The following is a 14,486-nucleotide window of genomic DNA, read 5'->3' as shown; positions in this document are numbered from 1 at the left end:
GCAAAGCTATATATACTAGAAATCTCAAACATATCAAGATGAAAATAAGTCATTAACAACAAATTGAAAACTATATACAGAGCAAATAAGGAAGTTCAACTTTAAGTTATCTTAAAAGAAACCTAGTGTTTTGTAGAATAATATTGGTAATATGTGATTACAGTGGAAATATAACCACCAAAGGCTGAAATATAAGAAAATGGAGTCCACTTCATGGCAATGAGATGGTTATAAATAAGGCTACCCTAGCCAATGCCACAAGTGCTCAGGATATTACTTAAAGGAATATCATGATCCTTCCAAGAAAGGCATGTCTTCAGTTTGATCCCTATATAGAAAGGGACATTAAATTGCTTATTACCATGCCTGAACTAGTGAATGAATGAGTGAATGAGTGAATGAGTAAATATAACACTCCCAGTCAATCCAAGAACCCACAGGATACAGAAAATAACAGCAACACAAATGCAGAACAGCAAACTCCAATTACAGAGAGAATCCATTCTTAAGTTAAATAGTCATAGATAGTTTGTAGGAACTGTCACAGGGAAAAATATCCATGGATAATGTTTGATTAAAACTTCATGCTTGAAACAAAATACTATCACAGACAAAAAGTATTCTGAAACCTGAAAATAAGAATCCTAAAATAATAGCAAGGCCAACTCACAGAGAACACTCAGCACTGCTGATTAATACCCTGCCTCCCGTCCTCTGGTGTTCATCAAATGCTTAGAGATTATTTTTTTTAATACAGATTTGTTAACTTGGCAAGTATATTTTGAAGAAAAAACTGCAGATGATTTCTCAGTAACCTCATCGTTACAAAGTCTTTCATTGGGAAGAACTGGAAGTTCATATCACAACCAACAACTATTTTTATTGTTGAATATTTGTACGCTTAGGCTAATGCATCATAAAATGTACAATGTTCTCATTCCAGAGAGAACATTCAATTGTATTTTCCTACTTTCATTTTATAACTGCTTAAGCTGAAAAATTGTTTCAAGTATTGTTTTAAGTAGTTCCTGCAGTGATACAATTCTACCTGACAATTTCAGTTAAAATTCTCACATTTAGAGTGTTAAAATGAGGTGAGCATCATCTCTTAGAGAATTCTGTCTTAGTCTTATTTCTATCTAGGTGTGATATATGTTACTAAAGAAAAAAATGTTTCCACCAGGCTTATAATGTAAGTCTGCTCTTAGGTACAATCCTGTGCATTTATATTTAATCTGTGTAGACAATATAATAGTTTCAATATAGTTTGGGCTGCTGGGACAGAGAGATACAGAAATAAGAGAGAAACTTGTTTCTCTTTTAAGTAATAGCCTAAATAGAAGCACTGGACTCTGTTGCAGAGGTTCTATGATGTCTGGTATCCAGACTTCTGTTGTATTTTCCCAAATCTGCAAAAGCCTTCTTCTGTGTGGTCAAGATTGCTTATGTCCATCCAGTGAAGAGAGAAAAGGAACAATGACAAGATGTCCCTAATATTTAAGGGTACAACCTTGAAGAGACAAGAAAAATTTCTATCCACATTCTATTTAATAAAGACTGGTTACATGCTCATATATGGCTGAAAAAAAGAGCAGAGAAATCTAGTCTTTATTGTGAAAAGCCATGCACAGCCCAAACTCAAGGCTTCTATTCAATGAGAGATGTCTTTGCTTTGGTTGCCCCGAAAACAAATGCTTACACAAAGAGATGATTTTAGATCATTATCTTAGAAACACAAATTTTAAAAATGAGAAAAGAAAGAAGAAAATCCCGGAATCACATAGCAACAATAAGCAGATTACTTCTGTAGGATTATAGTCTTTTAAGTACACTCGGAGAGATGATATGAAACATGCATCAGAATCACTGCACCTGAGGGGCACCTGGGTGGCTCAGTTGGTTAAGCTTCGGATTTCGGCTCAGGTCATGATCTCGTGTTTCATGAGTTCAAGCCCACATTTGGCTCTGTGCTGACAGCTCAGAGCCTGAAGCCTGCTTCGGATTCTGTGTCTCCCACTCTCTTTTCCCCTCCCCTGCTTGTGCTCTCTCTCTGTCTCTCAAAAAATGAATAAATGTTAAAAAAAATTAATAATAAAAAAAAAGAATCACTGCACCTGAGAAAGGGAGCCTGGGGCATTCCTTGAAGACCACTTTCCCATTGGACAAGGTTTCCTCTGAGAATATTCATGACCTTGTACTTCTTGGTTGCCATGTGCTATAGAACAAGCTTGCACCATAACCAGAGAAAGACTTTAGGCAAAGAGGAAAAGAATCCCCACCCTTGGGATAAGAAGGAGAAGCACACAGGGAATTTCATTGCTTCTTTTTTTTTTTAATTTTTTTTAACGTTTATTTATTTTTGAGACAGAGAGAGACAGAGCATGAACGGGGGAGGGTCAGAGAGAGAGGGAGACACAGAATCTGAAACAGGCTCCAAGCTCTGAGCTGTCAGCACAGACCCCGACGCGGGGCTAGAACTCACAGACCGTGAGATCATGACCTCAGCCGAAGGTGGATGCTTAACCGACTGAGCCACCCAGGCGCCCCATGGGAATTTCATTGTTAATGCATGTAATCCCAGGTGGGTCACTGGGATATGGGATGCCACCAATAGCCACAACAGGCAAAACTAGCATTCTTTGTGCTTCATTAAAATGACTTTTTTTAGTCATTTAGAAAGTTTGTCTCTTATCTGTCAATATTACAAGCTTAAAATTATAATATCAAAAGAACAACTCCTGCAAAATTTACATTTTATATGTCTTCTTGTGTAAAAACATATCTCAAAAAATTGTCAAAATACTACAATTTTTAGAACACATTCATATAATTGGCTTGAGTACCTTTTATATGGAGAACCATAATCATATTCTGTTCTGCCTAGTCAAATCCACCTATAATGACAATCATTTTTTAGAGCCAAAACTGCATGCTCTAATAGTTTTGAAAATATAAGACAGGGATGGTTTTTTAAAAGTTAATATTAATTATCCTGTTTCTATTATAGTACTCCCAGAATTCTGAACTGTACACATTAATATTGAGTTGTATTTCCCATCATTATAAAACACTTGAAGACAAGGTATTTGTCTTATTACCTTTCTAATCCTCATGGAGACAAATCTATGCATTGTTTATAATGAGTATTCAGTTAAGGCTTCCTGGAGTGAAAACATTCTCCCATTTTAAACTTCACTCACATCCAGAATAATGAACAAAAAGTCATAAATCCCATGCCGCAAATAGAAGTCACTGGCAGTGAATAATTTAAAAAAAAATAATAGTAAACAATAATAATAGTAACAAATAGAGAAAACAAAATTATTTATACTAGTAATACAATAGAGAACAAGTAATATTAAAAATGCATTTCTTCCTAACTTTTATCACTCAGATCCTACCCTAAAATTAGGACTTGGATGGAATTTGGTTTACTTAAGGACATGATATTCCTGGCCACGTCTTGAGAACAGCATGCAAAGACCAAAGATGTAGATTAATATTTGGTCTGAAATAAATTAGTTACTACCAGAAACTTAAATATCCTCTAGAGAATATAACAATGTATTGTATCAGAATCACAGAAAAAAATATTTTCTGTGAAGAATTCAATCCAAGGTTAAGTCCATCTTGAGCTCTATTCATATTTCATTGTCTAGAATAGCAAAATGACCTTTTAGTCAAGGAAGTAAGAGGACTCCATAGACCTAACACAATATCATATTCAACCTACAGTACCCATAAATTTCAAAATTTTTACATTTGTTTCTATTCCTAAAGTTGGCTATTTTTTTAAATCTTTATTTTTGAGAGTGAGAGAGAAAGAGAGAGAGCAGGGGAGGAACAGAGAGGGAGACACGGAATCCAAAGCAAGCTCCAGGCTCTGAGCTGTCAGCACAGAGCCAGACACGGGGCTTGAACCCATGAGCAGCGAGTGCATGACCTGAGCAAAAGTCAGATGCTTAACGGACTAAGACACCCAGGTGCCTCTAAACTTGGCTATTTTTAAATGTTTTCAATTTAACTCACATCTATTCTGCAATGTCTATAGAAGTATGTTTCAGGCCAGATTCTATATTGGAATCCTCTAAGGAACTTTTCAAAAGTACCTAAAACCTGGCCCCATCCCTAATCAAAATAATCAGAATCTCTTAGGTTGAGATACAGTAATCTTTTCCAAAGACTTTCCAGGTTATTCCAGTGTTGCAGGTATGGTTGAGACCTGTCAAACTGGATGGAAAACAAGTAAATGCCATATTATTAAAGTAACATCATATCTCATTACAACTACATGGTAAAAGCATAAGGATGCTATTATGTGACACAAGAAACTACTAAAGATGGGAATTTAGCATTCAAAATATCCTATGAAAAGGTAAAACACTGAATAAGATAGTGTAATAATAGTTGCTTAAAGAGTAGATCTTCAATTTGTTGATCATTTTCCTTGACTTATCTGTTATCTTACCTCTTCTAGACTGAATTATAAACTACTAACCTGCTTAAAGGATTTTCAACATAAAAGAGGAGCTGCACCATCAAAATGAATGAGGTAATAGTTCTTTTTTTCTTCCAAATTTTTATTTAAATTCTATTCCATTAACATACAATTTAATATTGGTTTCAGGAGTTGAATTTAGTGGGGCTGCTGGGTGGCTCAGTCAGTTAAGCATCCAACTTGGGCTCAGGTCATGATATCGCAGTTTGTGAGTATCTCACAGTCTGTGAGCTCGAGCCCTACACTGGGCTCTGAGCCTGGAGCTCAGAGCCTGGAGCCTGCTTTGGATTCTGTGTCTCCATTTCTCTCTGCTCCTTCTCCACTCACACTCTGTCTCTCTCTCAAAAATGAATAAACATTAAAAAGACTTTTTTTTTAAAAAAAAAGAGTAGAATTTAGTGATTCATCACTTACAGATAACACCCAGTGCTCATAACAAGCGTCCTCCTTAATACCCATCAACCATTTAGCCCATCCCCCACCTACCTCTCCTCCAGCAACCCTCAATCTGTTCTTCATGGTAAAGAGTCTCTTATGGTTTGCTTCACTCTTTTTTTTCCTTTTCCATATGTTCATCTGTTTTGTTTCCTTAGTTCCACATATGAGTGAAATCATATGGTATCTGTCTTTCTCTGACTGAGTTATTTCACTTAGCTTAATACACTCTAGCTCCATCCACATTGTTGCAAGAGGAAATAGTTCTAAACAAATAGTTTTTAGAAGTAATGAAGCAAATTCAATTATAACATACACTTTCCACTTTTTTCAAGAATACTCAAGATTTGGGGCACCTGGCTGGTTCAGTCGGAAGAACATGTGACTCCTGATCCCAGGGTCATGAATTTGAGCCCCACGTTAGATGTAGAGATTATTTAAATTAAGAAGAAAAAGAAGAAGAAGAAGAAGAAGAAGAAGAAGAAGAAGAAGAAGACTCAAGAATTTACCTAAGCAAACTAAAAATGAAACATCAAAATTATAGATGGAAATCTATTTTTTAATTAATTTATTTATTTTGAGAGAGAGAAGAAAATGCTCTCGAGCACATGCATGCATGCTTGAGCAGGGGAGGGGCAGAGAGAGAATCCCAAGCAGGGCTCAAACCCACAAACTGTGAGATAATGACCTGAGCCAAAATCAAGAGTTGGATGCTTAACCAACTGAGCCACCGTGGTGCCCCTATAGATGGAAGTCTTAATTAATATTTGTCTTGTAGATTTTTCTTCTTTCAAAATGAATAATTACATTGACTTATAAATACTAATAATTGTTTATAAACATCTTTTTTTAAATATTTTTATTGTGTATCCATTAAACTCAACTAAAATACATAGGTCTTTTACATGTTTTGAGATTAATCATAACTCTTCATCCTACATGTAGCAATAAATTATCTTCAGGTTCATTTATTTTCAGTTTAGGAAAGGATCCTCAACTTCCTCAACTATGTTGTACATGTGAAGCTACTGTAACATTGTCAAATATACTTCAATAAAAATAATAATAATAACTTCCTCAAGACTACATAGGAATTCTCAACAAAGAGTCTCAACACATTGTTATCAGTAGTAGTTTTGAACCATATTGCAAGTAATGTGTTATTCAGAATAAAATAAAAACAAAATTATGTTAATTTTCAGTTTATTTTCAGTTTTCTAGAACAAAGAACTTCTCACTCAAAGAATTTCTCACTCACACAAAGAATATCTACATTCATAAATTTCTTTCTTACCTCAAAGTCAATATTTTTTTTTATTTTAGAGAAAGAGGGGGGGGGTGGGGGAGAGGGACAGAGGGAGAAAGAGAGAATATTAAGCAGGCTCCACACTCCGCATACAACATGATGCAGGGCTCAATCCTACAACCCTGGCATCATGGCCTGAGCCAAAATCAAGAGTTGGATGCTCAACTGACTGAGCTAACCAGGCACCCCAATATGCTCTTTTGAATAACTGCAAAAATATCACATTTATGACTAGGATGATTAAAATTATGTGTGAGAATGTATCACATAAGAAATTTTCATTTATTGTGGGCATTTTGACAAAACAAAAAACCCAAAAATGTTGAAAAGTTCTAATATAAAGAATCTGTTGTAGATATAAGATCAAAAGCTATAGTTTCTGATAGTCTACTTAGCAATCTTTCTATGTGGACCAGTAAAAGTCTATACATTTTGGTGCAGCATCTTAAACATACCCTTGTAACAGAATGCTAAAATGGAAGCTTTAGGGGCACCTGGGTAACTCAGTCAGCTAAGCATCCAACTTTGGTTCAGATCTTGATCTCACAAACCGTGAGTTCGAGCCCTGCGTTGGGCTCTGTGCCGACAGCTCAGAGCCTGGAGCCTGCTTCGGATTCTGTGTCTCCCTTTCTCTGTCCCTCCCTGCTCACAGTCTGTTTCTCCCTCTCAAAAATAAAATAAAAACATTAAAAAAATTTTTAAATGGAAGTTTCAGCTGAGACCTTAAGATAAGAAGTGTCAAATACCAAAGTGAGATGTCAAACTAAATATAAATCTCAAAGTAGGTGGTGAAGAACCATTTGAATGAGCCTTAAACTCCTCACCAACAGTGAGAATGTAAGAGGGTTTCAAAGTTGTATAGAAAAGAAAATAGTTGTTAAAAAAGATTTTTGAAAAGAGCTTTCAGTTTTCTGTGAGTCAAAAAGAAAAGAAAAAGAAAAAGAAAAGGCCTGGAAGTTGTCCCTCTGTGTGGATTCTGTCCACCATTTCATCATCTGTTTACAATCTGATGATCAAATGTACTGGACAATCTGCCACCAGAGCTCTCCATGCCCACCCCCTAAACAAAGCTTTGAACTTGGATACTCTGTGTTGGACTCAGGGTTTGAAGGAAAGATCTTGCCCCTTCACCAAAGAAAATTAAATTGAATCAGTGGGAAACTTCGCTTTGAGCAGAGGCAGCAGTGCATATGGTACCATAATAAATCCCTATTACATTTTTCCTGTTCAATTGTGTTCTTTATTAGATAATAAAGACCATTTTATTGACTATTCACACCAGCTTTATTTAATGCATAATTTTGATATTCATGTCATCTAGAATATTAATGATTATTTTGAACAGGGTAGGGCTAAGGGCAAAGTCTTGTGGCATAATGTTAAATACATTAAAAATTCTTTCCAGGTTGGCCTTGATATATTAATCATATCCTCTAGGGAAAGCTTTTCAGCTACTATATGTCACTGATCATAACACCTCCTTTTTTTCACATCTTAACATTTCTGAAATCAAATAGTGTCTCATAATTTCTGTTGACCAGGCCATGGTCAATAGTGTAGTTTCACTGCCAGTCCTTGTACTAACATCAAAATGGGCAACATGAAAACTTACAGAATGGTTGACAGCTATTTAGTAGAAAGTTTTGGAGACAATAGTGGAGGACTGTTCTTTTTTTTTTTTCATCAAAAAAAATAATTTACTGACATGTAATATACATACAGGGAAGGGTGCATAATTATATAGCTTGATGAATTTTCATAGAGCAAACACATCTGGATAACCTGTATCCACATTGCATCAGCTCTTTTAACCATCACAACTATTCTATGTGGTATTGGAATCGATCTAAGGGAAGTCAGTTACAAATGGATGAGCTTGAATTTAAACTAATCCACCAAAATCCAGAGTTCTTGGTGACACTCGTAAGCATTATTTAGTGTTGATCCAGACAAATCCATATAATCATTGTCCACCAACCACATGTTATGTTTTTTGTTGCTTCCATTTTTCTACCTAGTGGAGGACTGTTTAATAAGTACTGCATGACCAGTTCTCTTGAAATCATAAAAAACAATACTGTGTGGAAAAACACACACCTCAATGACTAAGCTAAAACATGATTCAGAAGAATCTGAATGTGAAGACATTTTAGAGATAAGCGAAGAATTAATGTCATTTAAATGTTTGTTTTAATACATATATGAGTGATATATGAAAATTTTATGTCAAAAATTTGACTAATGAAACTCTTTCAGGAGCACTTAGCTCAGGTAATGATCTTGTGGTTCATGAGTTCAAGCCCTGCATCAGGCTCTCTGCTGTCAGCACAGAGCCTGCTTCAGATGCTCTGTCTGCCCCTCTCTCAGCCCCTTCTCTGCTCATGTTCTCTCTCTCAAAAATAAATAAATAAACATTAAAAAAACTCAGAAAATATAGTGTAATGCTTCCAGGGAATAAATGCATTTATTTTCTTTCTTCATGTTATATAATGAGGAAACATATAATTAATATGTTAGATTTATAATATAAATATCATATACTAAAATTATTATATTTATTATATCTTATTAATATAATGAAATATAATTATATAAAATTTTAACTAGCAATCAATATAAAATATACTATATAGTTATGTACAATAATATACTCAATTGTTGTTAATTACATTATATATTTTATACATTAAATTTTATAATATGAAGTATTTAATTAATAAATCTAACTTTGACTCTCAAAGAAGTAGGAAAAAAAGGCAAACTAAGTCCAAAGTTATCAAACTTCAGGAAATAATAAAGACCAGAGAAGAAATAAACAAAATACATACAGAAAACTAAAAGAAAAAAAAGAAACTGAGTTGGTCTTTTAAGATCAACAAAAATAATAAAACTGTAGTTAAACTAAGAAAAAAAAGAAGATTCTAATAAATAAAATCAGAAATGAAAGAGACATTACAACTAATACAACAGAAATGAAAAGAATTATGAGAATAGTATGACAACTATATCCTAACAAATTGGATAACTAGAAGAAATGGAAAATATCTAGAAACATCTCATCTATCAAGACTAAACCACAAATAGAAAATCTGAACAGACCAATAACTGATGATAAGATTGAATCAGTAATTAAAAGCCTCCCAAAAAAGAAAAGCCCAGGGCCTGAATCCTTCACTGAAGAGTTCTATCAAACATTTAAAGAATTATTTGCAATTCTTACAAAAATTGTAGAGGAGGGAATACTTTTGAATCCATTTTCTAAGGCTAGCATTACCCTAATACTAAATCCAGAAAAGGATAATTCATGAAAACTATTTGCCAATATCCCTGATAAACATAAGATGCAAAAATCTTCCACAAAATATTAGCAAATTGAATTCAACAGTACATTAAAAGGATCATGAATCTTGATTACGTGGGATTTATCCCTGGAATGTAAGAATGGCTCAACATATGAAAATCAATAAATGTGATACACTATATTAACAGAATGAAAGACAAAAATCATATGATTACCTCAATAGATGAAGAAAAAGTATCTGACAAAATTCAGCAACTTTTCATGATTAAAAACTCTCAACTAGGAATAGAAGACTGTATCAACAAATAAAGGCCATATATGACAAGTAACAGCTAACATCATAGAAGACAATGAAAATCTGCAAGTTTTTTAATAATATCAGGAACAAGACAAGGATGCTCACTCTCATGACTTCTATTCATATTAGTAGTGAAATTGCTAGTTATAGCAATTAGGTAGGAAAAATAATAAAAAGTATCTAAATTTGAAAGGAATAAGTAAAATTACCTGTTTGCAGATGACATGATCTTATATGTAGCAAATCTGAAAGACTCCACAAAACCTATTATAATAATCATATTTAGCAAGGTGTCATGAAACAAAATCATCATACAAAAATTAGTTGCATGTCTGTGCTCAAACAACTAATAATCTTAAGAAGAATTATATCTTTAAATGTTTATTTATTATTGAGAGACAGAAAGAGACAGAGGATGAGCATGGGAGGGTCAAAGAGAGGAGGAGACAGAGAATCCAAAGCAGGCTGCAGGCTCTGAGCTATTAGCACAGAGCCCATCGCGGGGCTCAAACTCACAAACCGTGAGATGATGACATGAGCCGAAGTCAGACACTTAACCAACTGAGCTACCCAGGCACCCCAAGAGGAATTATTTTTAAAGCACATTCACAATAGCATTAAAAAGAATAAAATTTTTAGGTATAAACTTAAATAGGAGACAAAAGATTTATACACTAAAAACTATAAAACATTCCATAAAGAAATTAAAAAAAACACAAATAAATGAAAAGATGTCCTGTGTATGGACTGGAAGACTTAATATTGTTAAAATGTTCATGCTACCCAAAGTGATCTACATACTCAATGCAATTTCTATCATTATCACAATGCCATTTTTCACAAAAATTCAAAAAAAAACATAAAATTCATATATAATCATAAATGACCTCAAATAGGCAAACAATCTTGAGAAAGAGGAACAAAGAGGCAGCACACTTCCTCATTTCAAAACATATTACAATGCCACAGTAATCAAAACAGTATGATACAGGCATAAAAACAGGCATATAGACCAATGGAATAGAAAAGAGAGCTCAGCAGTAAGCCCATACATAGATGGTCAAATGATCTTGAGCATGAGTGACAAAGACAACACAATGGGGAAGAATAATCTCTAACTAATGATGTTGGAAACACTGGCTATCCACATGCAAAAGAATGAAACCAGACATTTACACCACAAGCAAAAATCAACCCAAAATTGAATAAAAATTTAAACACAAGACCTGAAACTATAAAACTCCTACAAGGAAGGAAGAAAAGCTCCACGATACTGATTTTGGCAATAATTTAATGCATATGATACCAACAACACAGGTAACAAAAGCAAATGTAGATAAGTGGGACTACATCAAGCTAAAAATCCTGTACACAACAAAGGAAAAAAGCAATAGAATGAAAGGCAACCTATGGAGTAGGAGAAAATATTTGCAAACCTTATATCTGATAAAGGGTTAATATGTTGAATGTATAAAGAACTCCTACAACTCAGTTGGAAGAACAACAAGAACAAATATGAATTGCTAACGGGTGTTCAACATCACTAATCATCAGGGAAATGCAAATCAAAACTACAATCAGAAGTCACCTCATATCTTTTAAGATGGTTATCATTTATAAAAAATAATAAAGGTTGGCAAGGATGCAGGGAAACTGGAATATTTGTACACTGCTGATGGGAATATAAAATGGTACAGCTGAAATGGAAAACAGTATGGAGGTTCCTCAAAAAATTAAAAGTAGAACTAGGATATGATCCAGAAATCCCACTTCTGAGTGTTTATCCAAGAGAACTGAAAATAGATTCTCCATAAGATATTTGCACTCATTTTTCATTGCAGAATTATTCATAGTAGCCAACAACCTAACTGCCCATTAACAGATGAATGGATAAGAAAATGTAGTGCACATATACAATAGAAGTTATTCAGCCTTTAAAAAGGGAGCAAATGCTTCAATAATCTACAAAATGGATGAATCTTGAGCCAGTCAGTAATGAATAAATACTACATGATTCCATTTATATGAAGTATCTAAAGTGGCCAAACTCACAGAAGCAGAAAGTAGAATGGTGCCTGCCAGGGGCTAGGGGTGGGGAATATATGGAAATGGGGAGTTGCTATTGAATAAGTATAGAATTTTAGTCAAGCAAGATGAAAAATTTCTAGAGATCTGCTGCATAACAATGTGCATATGGTTGATGTTGTCCTACACACTTAAAATTTATTTAGAGGGTAGATTTCATGTTATGTGTTTCTTACCACAATAGTAAATAAATAAATTCTATTGTCTAAATATCCCATCTGTAAAAAATGGGATATGTATATGGGTAAATGTATACAAGGTCAATACATATACATCATAAATTTACTATGAGGGTTAATCATTAACATATGTAGAATGAATGGAACAATAACTGGAATGTTGTTAGATGATATTGTTTCTTTTTACATAAATTCAAAAATAAATAAAATATATTGATTTTTGTTGTTATATAAGTATCCTATTGATGTTTAATAGATATTGAGAATTGATTGACAATTATAAAGTCTAAAGGTAATGAGCCAAGAAGGTACCAACAATGGTATCATTAATTAAACCAACAGTAATATTTCCCAGTGTGGTAGTTGTGTGAAAGTTGTATGATGATATCTGGATAGTGCACTGTTCTTTCGTCATTATTAACCTTTGTTTTTTGAAAGCAACTGGCAAAAGGTTAGTACTATTATTGTTTTCTCATGCATAAACATTGAATTAAATTTGTTTTCTCATACCTAATATCAATTTCTTTAATAACACCCAATAATAAAGTGAGCATATTAATACCATGCAACTGTGCACCACTAACTGAGATTATGTATAAATGCTGAAATATGAGCAAAGATATTTGGATCCTAATACTATGATTTCCCCTACTCACTATATGACCTCAGGCAAATTATTTAAACTTCTCTGGGTTTGTTTTTTTCTCTGAGAGAATGAAGATGGAAAACTGAGGTGTATTCCAGGGCTAATGTTTTTGCCTAACTAACTTGAATACAACTATGCCTTCTTGTTTCTGTTTTGTGGCAAATTTCCATATACTATCACATTCAAAAGATAAAAGTCTAACCCAAAACCACTGAAATATATTCTTATTCAAATTTCTGAAAGACAAAGGGAGATGCGTGAAATGGCATGACACAGAACAATATGCTCTAGATTGTGTCTTTGCTATTTTCTGTTCCCCAATATCCACAATGGCTTGCTCAGGAACTCTCTCCTCTCTCTGACGCTATATTTGATTTCCAAAAATCTTTCCGCCTGAAACAACCTCTACTGTTTCTGCATTTTATTTCATTTGTTATACACTCTCTCTGCATGGATCCACATTCAGCCATATGTTGTATAGATCAACTTAGCCTTTTTAGATTTCAATCAATACTTTTTACCCATTATTGCAATCAGCCCCACAGAGCAAAGTAGGCAAACACTTATAACTTAATTCTTTTCCTTTTATCTGTATGAAATTCTCAAATGTTGCCAAAAATCCTCTGTGTCCCAATTCTGATCCAATCATGCATAACACTGAATATACCCAAGGAATATCCTTGAAAAGAGACTCACAGATTTGGCAGTACCAGTAGTGACATTACTGCCAGACCCAAGATGTGTAATTAATATGGATGACACAATGCTTCTCCTCTTAGGCAAAATGCTGGTTGTTGAGAGCGCATTGCAGATCTTGGCTGAGAAATATAAAATAATAAGTGAGTTAGAATTATACTTTCTTCCATTTGCAGGAGATTCTTACACTGTGTTTTAGGTCCAGAATAAGACACAGTCTTCTCACCAAATTGTCTTTGGAAAGAAGTTGAAAGATTTGTTACCAAATATCACATTAAATAAATTGCCAATAGTCTTAAAAACAATCTTCCTATCATTTTGCCTTCTTTTACTTTTATTTATGTGTTTATCAGAAAATAAGTTGTTTAGTTTTCATTACAGAACAGTCTCTAAGTTAAGAAATCACAATGATATGAAAAAACTGACTAGAATCATGTAATCATATTTCACGGAATAAGACACTGAAATGATACAGAAACCTATATAAAATATAGACTGAGAAGCCTGGGAAGATCACAGAGTGGAAGAATCCTAAGCTCACCTCATTCACAAATACACCTAGGTAACAGCCACATCAGTATAACTGACACAGAAAAGAAAACAAAGCCTATCAGAACATACTCCCCATAATTAATCATACAGAGGAGTCCACACTGAAAATAGTAGGAAGGGCAGAGTCCAAGCTAACCAGCAAGACTAACCACAAATAGGAGGGATACCACAAGCACAGAGAAGGGTGAAGAACAGACCCCACCCCAGACACCTCAGACATAGAGGACCTACACTGGGAAGACAAGTTCCTAAAACATTGGGGTTTGAAAACTGCAGGCGCTTAACTTCCTGAGTTTTTACAATCACTGGGCTTAACACCAGGAACTTTAACAATCTGTAGCCTCAACTCAGAAGAGCCTTAGGGCAATGGGAAACTGAGAGCCTGCCCTTAAGGGTACAGCATACCAAAACAACTCCACCAAGATACGGCATAAAAGCATCAGTTTAAAAAAAGAACCTGGAGGATAGGGAAGATTTATTTACAACTAAC

This window comes from Acinonyx jubatus, chromosome B1, assembly GCF_027475565.1.
Source record: "Acinonyx jubatus isolate Ajub_Pintada_27869175 chromosome B1, VMU_Ajub_asm_v1.0, whole genome shotgun sequence".
In the NCBI taxonomy this organism is placed as follows: Eukaryota; Metazoa; Chordata; class Mammalia; order Carnivora; family Felidae; genus Acinonyx; species Acinonyx jubatus.
The sequence above is the reverse complement of the archived record's forward strand: the minus strand, read 5'-3'. Positions refer to the sequence as shown.